Here is a 10,014-nt window from a genome sequence, read left to right as displayed (position 1 = left end):
GCCTAATTTTTAGGGGGCAATTTACCTGTACAGACTCCATTTAGTCTACCTGGCATCCATCAGAAAACCACAGCATGTCTATGGATAAAAAAAGGGGCATGGACTTAAACAGTGTAATCTATCATTAGAATAGGCTTTCTTGTTCATTTTCACGTTGTGATCAGTCGTCTACCTCAGCTTCACCTCTGCTAGATACCCTCGTTCTCTCCGGTAATAACCTGCAAATCAATATGCTGCAATGCTATTCAAGTTCATTTCGTTTGCCTCAGAGAAGACCATATAAAAGTACTCTAATGGCTTGTGTTACATCAAGTATATTACACCTGTAAAAGGGATTTCTAGGAGATCTAGACACAATTATTCCAACTCTCCATCTCTGGAGCTGACGATAGCAGACACGCTCAATAAGTCCACTTCACACTGGGCCCCTGTCCAAAAATCCAGTTCCTTAAAATGAACTTCTCGCCACCAACACAGTGCATGAATCTATTGCTCTCTACGGCGTTACCGAACAGCGGTGAGTGAATCAGGCGTGAAACAAAGTGGCACCCACACAACAGAAGTGAGATGACCAGGACAGATGTGAATTGATAAGTGTTTTGCTTTTGCAGGAGCTATATGCTTTCGGGGCTATCGTGGATGGAGCCAACACAAGTGTAATGTTGTGCCGCGCCACAAGATGAATTGCTCTAATCTGTTAGCCGAACAGTCATGCAGTTTTAATGGTGTATTGCTGCCGGAGCTTCCTGAGCTGTGTACACTGCTGATGTGTGCTAAGGAGAGAAATGGTCGCCTCGAACACACAGCTGTCAGATACTATTACAGCCCCCACCCCCTGTTTACACCTCTTCCTGCCTGAAAGTCAATATACCCCTGAAGCCCATAGACTCATGTGTTAGTATGTATGTGTACATATGTGTGTGTGTGTGTGTGGTGTGTGTGTGTGTGTGTGTGTGTGTGTGTGTCTGGTGTGTTTAATTAGCAGTGGTATTTCCCATGCCATGCTCACAGGGAATGTCTTCTCATTTGTCTTCTCCTCCTCTCTCCTCCTTCTCTTTTTCTCTCCTTCATCCTGCTGAAAACACCACTGATGTGTCACTGCATGCATTAGCAAATGCATATTCTCTCACACGCACATAAAAACACACACACACACACACACACACACACACACATGCACGCACGCTCACACACACACACACACACACACACACACACACACACACACACACGCACACGCACACACACAATACGCACACAAACAAACACAGACACTGCTCGCACAATCTTTCAAAATGTTTTCTCACCTCTTGCGTCTCTGTGTGTGTACGTAGTTGTGCTTGCATTCGCTTGAGTGTCAGTTTGTCTTTCAAGTCACTCTTTTTGAAGTGATAGCTTTGTTACAGAAATGGAAGTTGTCAGCTTTGGATCAATCTTTTTTTTTTTTTTTTTTTTTTGTTTTGAACAAGGCGAGTTCCTGGACTCTTTTACAGTGAACCTTAAATTGGCTCCTATCCTGGCAATAATCCCTGGTTGTAACTGTGCTTTTACCGTCTTGACGGCTCCCTTCAATCAGAGTCTAGCCAGGCACAAGAGGAACTGTCTGAGGCGCCAAAGTTTCCAGGGACACTTTTAACAAGGCTTTTTATCCGCGCCATTCAATCAAGCTCTGCTTTGATCCATGAGCCTAATATCAGCTGGGGTGGCTATTATGTGTAATTGAAATTTTCTTTCATAACCACCAAAGACAATAGGACTGCCAGTCGAGCCCTTGTTCCACTGTGTTGACTTCAAGCAACCACGGTAAACAATATTGTCTTGTTTAGAAGCCCCCTAATTACCTGTTGGCCACAGAGGGCCCCTTTGTCTTCCATTTCATTGCTTTCAAATTGAGTTTTCTGTTTTTAGCCCCGGTTATGGGCTTTAGAATGGACAGCTTTAGCTTTCTCAAGAGAGAGATGCAGCACAGGCTACGTTATTAGACCGACAATATGACTGAGAATAACACTTTAAGGCTATATAGAATCTCTGGTTAATTAACTGTGTCCATGGACTGTGCCTCTTTAAAGACAGAGAAGGCAATCTTAATTATTAGCAGACTGCGAAGAGTATGTCTTGTTGTTAACTGTAAACTATATTAAACTGTATCGTACTTGTGTGTTGTTATATATGTTCCAACGTAATGTGTTGTGCTAAGATATATTGCTTTCTTAAGTGGCAGTCTCTATGTGTTAGGAACATATTATGCAGTGCTGATTATTAGATACGGTGTGTCCCAAAGCAATGTCAGTGTGTCTGTGTGTAGATATTATGGATATTAATTTCCAACCCTCACCCTCCAAAGACAAAGCAAACTCGCCATGTTATATAAATATTTGTGAACATTTTGTTTTCACTGTATAAGCATTGACAACTCTGACAGAAAACATTAACTAGAGAATGTGAAAGGAAGAATTTTTTAACATCACAGTCTCAAGGCCACCATAGCCTTAACAGAGAGAGAGAGAGAGTGTGTGTGTGTGAGTATGTTAGTGTGTATGTAGCCTACACTGTGTGTGTGTGTGTGTGTGTGTCAGTGTGTGTGTGTGATTTTGGATTATAGACCCTGAGCTGGCCGCCCTGGTGCAACAGGGTATTGTTTGTACTTTAACTTCAGAGGTGTCTGTAATCACTGTAGAAAAATGGGCCGCTTTGTCATTTATATTGTTTTGTATTATGAGAAGATCGAACTGATCCTCATTTACCGTGCCTCTTGTTCCACAAAAACAAAAAAAAAGAAAAAAAGAAAAAGAAAACTAAACGAAATGCCAGAGCCCATATTTTTGTTATTTATGAGTCAGTGATCATATGAATTAAAGCTCTTTGAAAGGAATACCATTTAGGTGAGGAACGGCAGTTAGCTTGCCAGTGCCAAATGAAACATTTCTGTGTGGTGCTGGCTGAGTCGAATATTTCTCTGCATTCTCCGAGTCCTTATCTGTGCACGCACCCACTCAGTGGCCACTGTGAGCTCTTTGAACGTCACTTTCTGTGATTATTTAGGTGTGTGTGTGCTCGATTCGTGACAGCGCTAGAGCGTCTTTGTGAAAGTCATCAGCAGCGCTTACAACGACAAGTTCTTATCTGCAATCATAAACAGTAAACGCTCCTGTTACAGCTCCTTCCTCTCCCACTTTTGGTTAAAAGGAGGATTGTGTGCCTTTATCGTGATCGGGTACATTTATGATTACAGCCTGCTGACAAATACGGTGATTCATGGCTCGGTATTAAAAGCAATGAGGCAAACATTTACCGTTGCCTCTTGTTACGAGTATAACAGTTCGGAACGGTGTGCCAGTGAGGGGTCAACTTAAGGTTTACCTTGTGTGTACACACCAGAGGAGTGATGGCCGATTGTAATGTAGACAGATGTGTAGGCTACCTCGAAGAGTGTGTACATAGCAGCGCGGGGGGAATGCATTGTCTCTGCCATACATGTAAATATACGTATGTGAAACTGTGTCTGTGAAAGTCTGCCCGGCAGACCAACGAGGTGCACACTGAATAAAGCTTTTTTCGTGACATGGATGATGCCATGTGTTTTTTCATGTCCTTTGAAAAAGAGGGAATTGAATGGGGGTCAAACTAGAAGGTGCAGTTATGCAATGTGTGCGAAACGCTGAAAGGAGATTCAACAAACCCACTGAAATGTGGAAAAACACTCCAGCAAGTAGATTTCTCATCAACCAAAACATGTTCTGCTCTTGAAACGTTTGGATGAGTGTATTGCCAGTGTATTGCCAGTGTTTAGAGAGAGCAATTGTGTCAGTTTCAAGATCGTTGAGCCAAGAAGACTTCAGGGAGCAGAGAGAGAGAGAGAGAGAGAGAGAGAGAGAGACAGAGAGAGAGAGAATGCCCATAACCTCCATTTGGCTCTGTGCCTGGAATTCTCTTCCAGAACACTTAGATAGTCCTTGACCCCTCTGAGGCCTGTACTCCTCCATCATCCTCCTTCCCTCCAACATAAACAGCACACAGAGAGACTCCGTGATTTACGTCATCTGCTGATGAAACGGAAAGTTGCAGACAGCAATGGAAACGTCAGCCCATTTTGCCAATAGGACTCCAAAGCTACATCATCCAGCCATTAATTACTTCTGACCAATCATCAGTCTACACCAAGTTTTTAAGTCAAGTCAAGTCAAGTCAAGTCCATTTATTTATATAGCGCAGTGCAATCCAAAGTGCTCCACACATAAGACGTACTACACAAAGGACGGACGGAGCGTTTCAAAAACGCTTGTTCTGCTGCTTTCCAGTGCCAACGTCTGAAGTTCATTGTTTGTTTATCTGTAGCAGCTCTTGTCATATTGAGAGATTATCATTCCATCTCAGTCTGCGGTGTGCCAGATGACATCCTCATATGGGAATTGTCCTGGTCCAGTGGGCCTTCAGAGAAGATTCTGGAAGACCACAGAATTCCCATCAACAGCAGGACGTCAAGAGACCTTCTCATCCTCACCTCCCAACACTTTGGGCAGCCCCATTACTCATCTCCCAGAAGACACAGCTTCACCATTCCTGTGGCCCCAGCTCAGCCAAAAAAAAGCGGAGAATTATGGCGATTATTCACATAGATCCCTGTTTCTCGGGGTCACTGAGTATTGCCTGTACAAAAAACCCTTTAACAAGTGATTCTAGCTAGCTTGAGTTGCTGCAGCCGACAGCTAGAGCCGCCAGGCAGCTACAGGGCTACACTCTGGGAGCAGGGGCGTCACTAGGCATTTTTTACTGGGGCACGTGCCCCAGTTTAAATAAGTTGTGCCCCAGTAAAAAAAATGTCTTACATGTACACAAACGACGCAGTGCCCCAGTAAACATGTACACAAACGACACAGTGCCCCAGTAAACCTTAATTCCTAGTTACTCCCCTGTCTGGGAGCATGAACACGGGGGCTAATGGATATGCCCCCCAGAGCGTAGCCCCGTAGCTGCCCAGCAACTCTACCCCATCTTGGTCAATATGAGGTCAAACACGTCTCATAATTTCGCTGTTTAAAGGCTTAAAGGCCTGGAAGCCCACTGGAAGCCTTCGAAGAAACATCCATTCATCGCTCCCAGCTCATCAAGTTCATCGGCATCCTTCTCTGCAGCGTCTTCTCTCATTTGGGGAGTTCTCTATTGCATTTGACAGTTATAGAGATATTCTATGCCAAGCCTACCCTGAGTGGAGGGAAGTGGAGGGAACTTCACCGTGATGGCAGATTTCAGTGATCGCTACAGAAGAACATTGTTCTATGAATACCGTTTAGCCTTTCTGGCTCAGCCAGTGGCCAAATCACACTTCACAGCACCAGGCTGAATTGCGCAGTAACTGACACCAAATTGTTGCTCTGCCAGGAGTCAGGAGTTATCACAGCCATTCCACTGGCTTCTGCCCCAAAACATTGCCCAAATAACCTCTCTCTGCTGTCCATGGTGCTGAATCAGTAAGCAGTGGTTGCAATAGACATTTTTTTCCCCTGACATTTTTTACATTTGAAGTTTTTGCAAAGATCTTCGCCTGAAGAGCTAACAGCGAGATTCAGTAGTTTGTTGTTAAGAGTTACATTTGGAAGAAGACCATGTTACTGTAGATTGTAAAATTATTTGGCATAGGCAGTAAAATGTAGTGCCAGACACTCTACTAAAACATTTTCAGGGTTCTTTCTCAAACTTTGAGTTCTCCCAGATCTATCAAAGCACAAACTTCTTTGTCAGGATAATGTGCGTCAATGGACATTGTTGCTTCATTTCATTTGTGGTGTTCATAGATGGGAGGATGGCATTGAATACGTCCGTCATCACCCTACCTTAACAGAGGAGCAACAAAGAAGAGAGAAGTGAGTCAAAGCTGATTCGCCAGCCTTCCGTTCTCTGAAAGGTGTGGTTATGGACAAGAGTCTCCTTCGGAACATGAAGCAGATGGTGCTTCAACTTCAACTTTATTTTATTTTGACAACATACAACACATACCACTCACATAAACAAGGGACAGATCACAGATGACAGTCAGGGCAACATAATTGATAAGATGTATAAAAATAACACTGTGCTGTGCTAGACCAAGCTGGTCAAGCACTATTAAACTAAAGTGCGCTGTGCAATAAGCTTTTCAAGCATGCCTTTTCATTGATACAAAATGTGTTTTAGAAGTACCTTACCTGTCTAAATACTGTACTCCATAAGGCTAAAAAGTCTACTTCTAGTAGTATTGTTCTATTATGCACTTGACTATCCACATAACACTAATTATTGTAATTTAGACAAATTTTACAAGACACCTTTAAATTCTACTTTTTGAGCAATATATGTGGATGGAACACATTTGTACCAAGACAGGATCTCTTGAGCTAATCTCCTCTACCATCCTAAAGTATGTCCAGGAAAGGCTTCACTTTGTTTATGACTCCATAACATGTGAGCCCATAACCAACGGGCATCATGGATCACCACATGAACATTGGCAGGACTCTCAAGCAAAAATAAGAGCGTAAAGAAAAGTCTTTGCTTCAGAATCTGTGAGTTTCTAGGATAATGTCAAATACTTTGTTCTACCCTTGAGAATAATAATACAGCAATGTTGATTCTAGAGCATTTGGGAGATGCTCGGCTACACACTGATATTGTGTGTGTGTGTGTGTGTGTGTGTGTGTGTGTGTGTGTGTGTGTGTGTGTGTGTGTGTGTGTGTGTGTGTGTGTGTGTGTGTGTGTGTGTGTGTGTGTGTGTGTGTGTGTGTGTGTGTGTGTGTGTGTGTGTGTGTGTGTGTGTGTATGTGTGTGTGTGTGTGTGTGTGTGTGTGTGTGTGTGTGTGTGTGTGTGTGTGTGTGTTTGTGTTTGAACAACTCAGGTTCAAGTTCACCTACTCCAAATAAAGCCATTAAACAGCGACAGTCCATCTTTGACAGGACCTCACAGGCCTATTGGGGGTGTTTTGAAGACGAGGGATGAGCATAGCCTAGTTCTCCACTGTGTCAGAGAATGTTATTGCATAACATAGCTCATACTCCATGGCCTGACAAGACAGAGTTGGTGGCACAAGCAATGTCGTGTTTCAAACAGCTGACCATCTTGCTTCATAAGCACATTGTGTATGTGCAACAGTATTCATATTACTATATACTGTAGGCCTACCTTGCTTCCCTGGGGAATTATGGAATAGGACCATATTGCAGAATATACAAAAATATAACATGTGCAACAACATTTTAAATTATTTGGCTGTTGGGATTGTCAGGATAATCTGAAAATCTCCTTAGCCTCCTGGAGATCTCTGTACAGTAAGTTCCGTTTGGCAAGGGGTGCTTCTCCCTGGCTAATATCTAATAAAAATGAAAACCCAATGTTGCTAATGCATTTATATAAAAAGCAATCACATCCATGTGTAAAATCGGAAAGTTAACTTGTCGTCTACTTAACTCTATAGATAACTCTCCACGTGGTCCCCCTGGTCTTGTTCGCCTACGCCTGACTTCAAAGAATGTCTCAAGGACAGCCCGGTTAGTCAGGTAAGGAAAATCGTCAATCTCTGTGACACGTTGTGTGTCATCCCTTGACACGTCCAAACCATGGAGTAGAAACCTAGGGCCCAGTCCTGGCCAGACATCTTTCCTCCTCTGTGGACATGGGCTCACAGTCCCCACAGGAACACCACCAGTTCCCCAAGCTGCGTGGCTGTGTACCTGCTTCGTCTTGCTCTTCTCCGTCTATCCTCCTCCGTCTATCATCTATCCTAATGTCGTCTATGTGTGTGTAAGCAGCCTACTCTCTTTTTACCTGCAACCAAATCTACCCTTGGGTGCAATAAACGTTACCTTACCTTACCCTCTCCGTCTATCCTCCTGTCTTCACACTCCCGCAGCACTTTATCCGTGTACTCGGGCTCTAATAAATACGGACGACCGTCAAAATCAAATGGCTCGTCGGCACATTCAGATTCTGGCAAGTACAGTACACGGCCATTGCTGCGGGAGTCTGTGGATAAATACACTCTGCTGAGTCCTCTTCCAAACGGCTCTTCATTCACATGAGCAGAGATTTGTTTCCAGTAACAAATGTGTCACATGTGAATTCAGAGTGAGACAGCTTGGGACTTGACTGTAATATGGTTTGATTATGGGCTGTGAGAGTACGGGTATCCTTTTCACTTTCTGTGTGGACACTCACCTGTAATGTCATAGTACCTAAGTAATCAGCTATTTCTATTGACTCTCCTCCTATTTGCATTCATTGACATTAGTTTGTGCATATGGTATCTATGCATAGGCTACTTCAACACAGCGATCTTGTCCCCAATTTTCGCTATATGCTATATCGTGGCAAATGCATATTCTAGTCATACTCAAAACTACACTGATTAATGTTGTTACATCCTCCACAACTATGATCTGAAAATAGACCCTTGGTTGTTGTTAGACCAGATGTCTTCAGGTCGACTATTCTTGAAGTTGTCTGGTTGTCTCATATGGCTTTAATGTATGTCTATGCTAGATGAACGAAAGTTTGTTTACCATCAAATTAACTTCTTAAAGGTTAAATTAAGGTGAACATCTTGCACAGTGTATCTTTAAGCATTCTCAAAGCCAATAGAATACAAACATTAACTGTAACAAAAGAAAACATCAATCTCAAAACAATGGGATTAAAAGAATGAATGAAACCAAGGAGCCATCAAGCTTAATAACATGTGACAAAGACAATTAATCAACCGATAAGGAGTCTCAGAGTTCAGGTGTTGCTTGTTAGGGTGACTGGCAGAAAAGGGGAAATGAATCAATTAGTAACTGGGTGAGGATGACCTCGGCAACAATTCACCTGTTAAACTCTTGTGGGGATGAAGAAATCAGGAATGCAGATGTTTTGCTCTACACAGTTTTGTCCACTGCCTTCAAGTGGATACTGTGATCTCTGGTATGTGAAGATGGCACACTTTCATCTTTGCTACCCCAGAGCTAACTTACTGTACAATGCAACTTGCCATAGGTAGTTAGCTTCAATTGACACTCGGATTTTCTTATATGGGCAAAGATGGCTGCTTTGGTTCCTTTTTGTAGGCGAACTAGACAGAGGTCTATACGGTGCGCAAACTAATTCCGGACTCATTAGATTCTGCATCAGTCCAGGCAGTAGATTATAAAACACCATTCAGAATGATGAGAGTGCCGGAGTCTCTTTTACTGACCTAATGATACAAACACACAAGATTACTCCAATAGAGGCTCTAATGAGGATTATTCCAATTACACAGAAACATTGCGTCGACAATAATGTGAACCAAGAGGCTGTGGGGGAAGTCTATTCTCAGAGCTGCATCATAACTAACTCTGAGCTGTTGCCAGGGACTCCGGAGGTTCAGACGCCTCTCTGCATTATTAGAGTGGAGAAATGCAGCCATGCTTGGATTGAATCTCGATATGGATTTAAGATGAGGAAATGGCTGAGAAATGTCCTAAATGCTTCATTTCTGTCACCTGCAGACAGGCTCCAGAAACAGGCATCTTTTAATGTGCACTGGCATATTTATAATTAGTGACTTAGACTTAGAGAGAGCCAGAGCGAAAGCTACAGTATGTGTTTGTGTTCTGTTTGTGTGGTCTCTGCACCTTGTGATGGTCCTGGAACTCAAACTGAAATTGCAAAAACTCAAATTCAAATGCTTTTCAGAGGCAGGTCTCTCTCTTTCACCCCTGTTTCATCAGGCTCAGTCTCTGGTGTTACTCTGAGCTTTCCATCTTAAAGCCTGTTAGGGGATGCATTACATACAGGGGAACACAATCAGTATCCGTCAAGCAAAGCTACGGGTTGTCTTATATGGGTTTTTCTATTAAGGTTATAAATATTACGATCAAGTTATGAAAACCTATGAGAATTAGGTAGGTGTCAGGGAGCTAAATGCATATTGCTATAGCCTAGCCCGAAGCTCTAACAGAAGCATTTATTATTAATACAAAATACAGAATTCATCATCAATCTGTTTCAGTTTGGACGTTAACTAC

Source organism: Sardina pilchardus, chromosome 23 (assembly GCF_963854185.1).
Source record: "Sardina pilchardus chromosome 23, fSarPil1.1, whole genome shotgun sequence".
Lineage (NCBI taxonomy): Eukaryota > Metazoa > Chordata > Actinopteri > Clupeiformes > Clupeidae > Sardina > Sardina pilchardus.
This window is presented reverse-complemented; position numbering follows the sequence as displayed.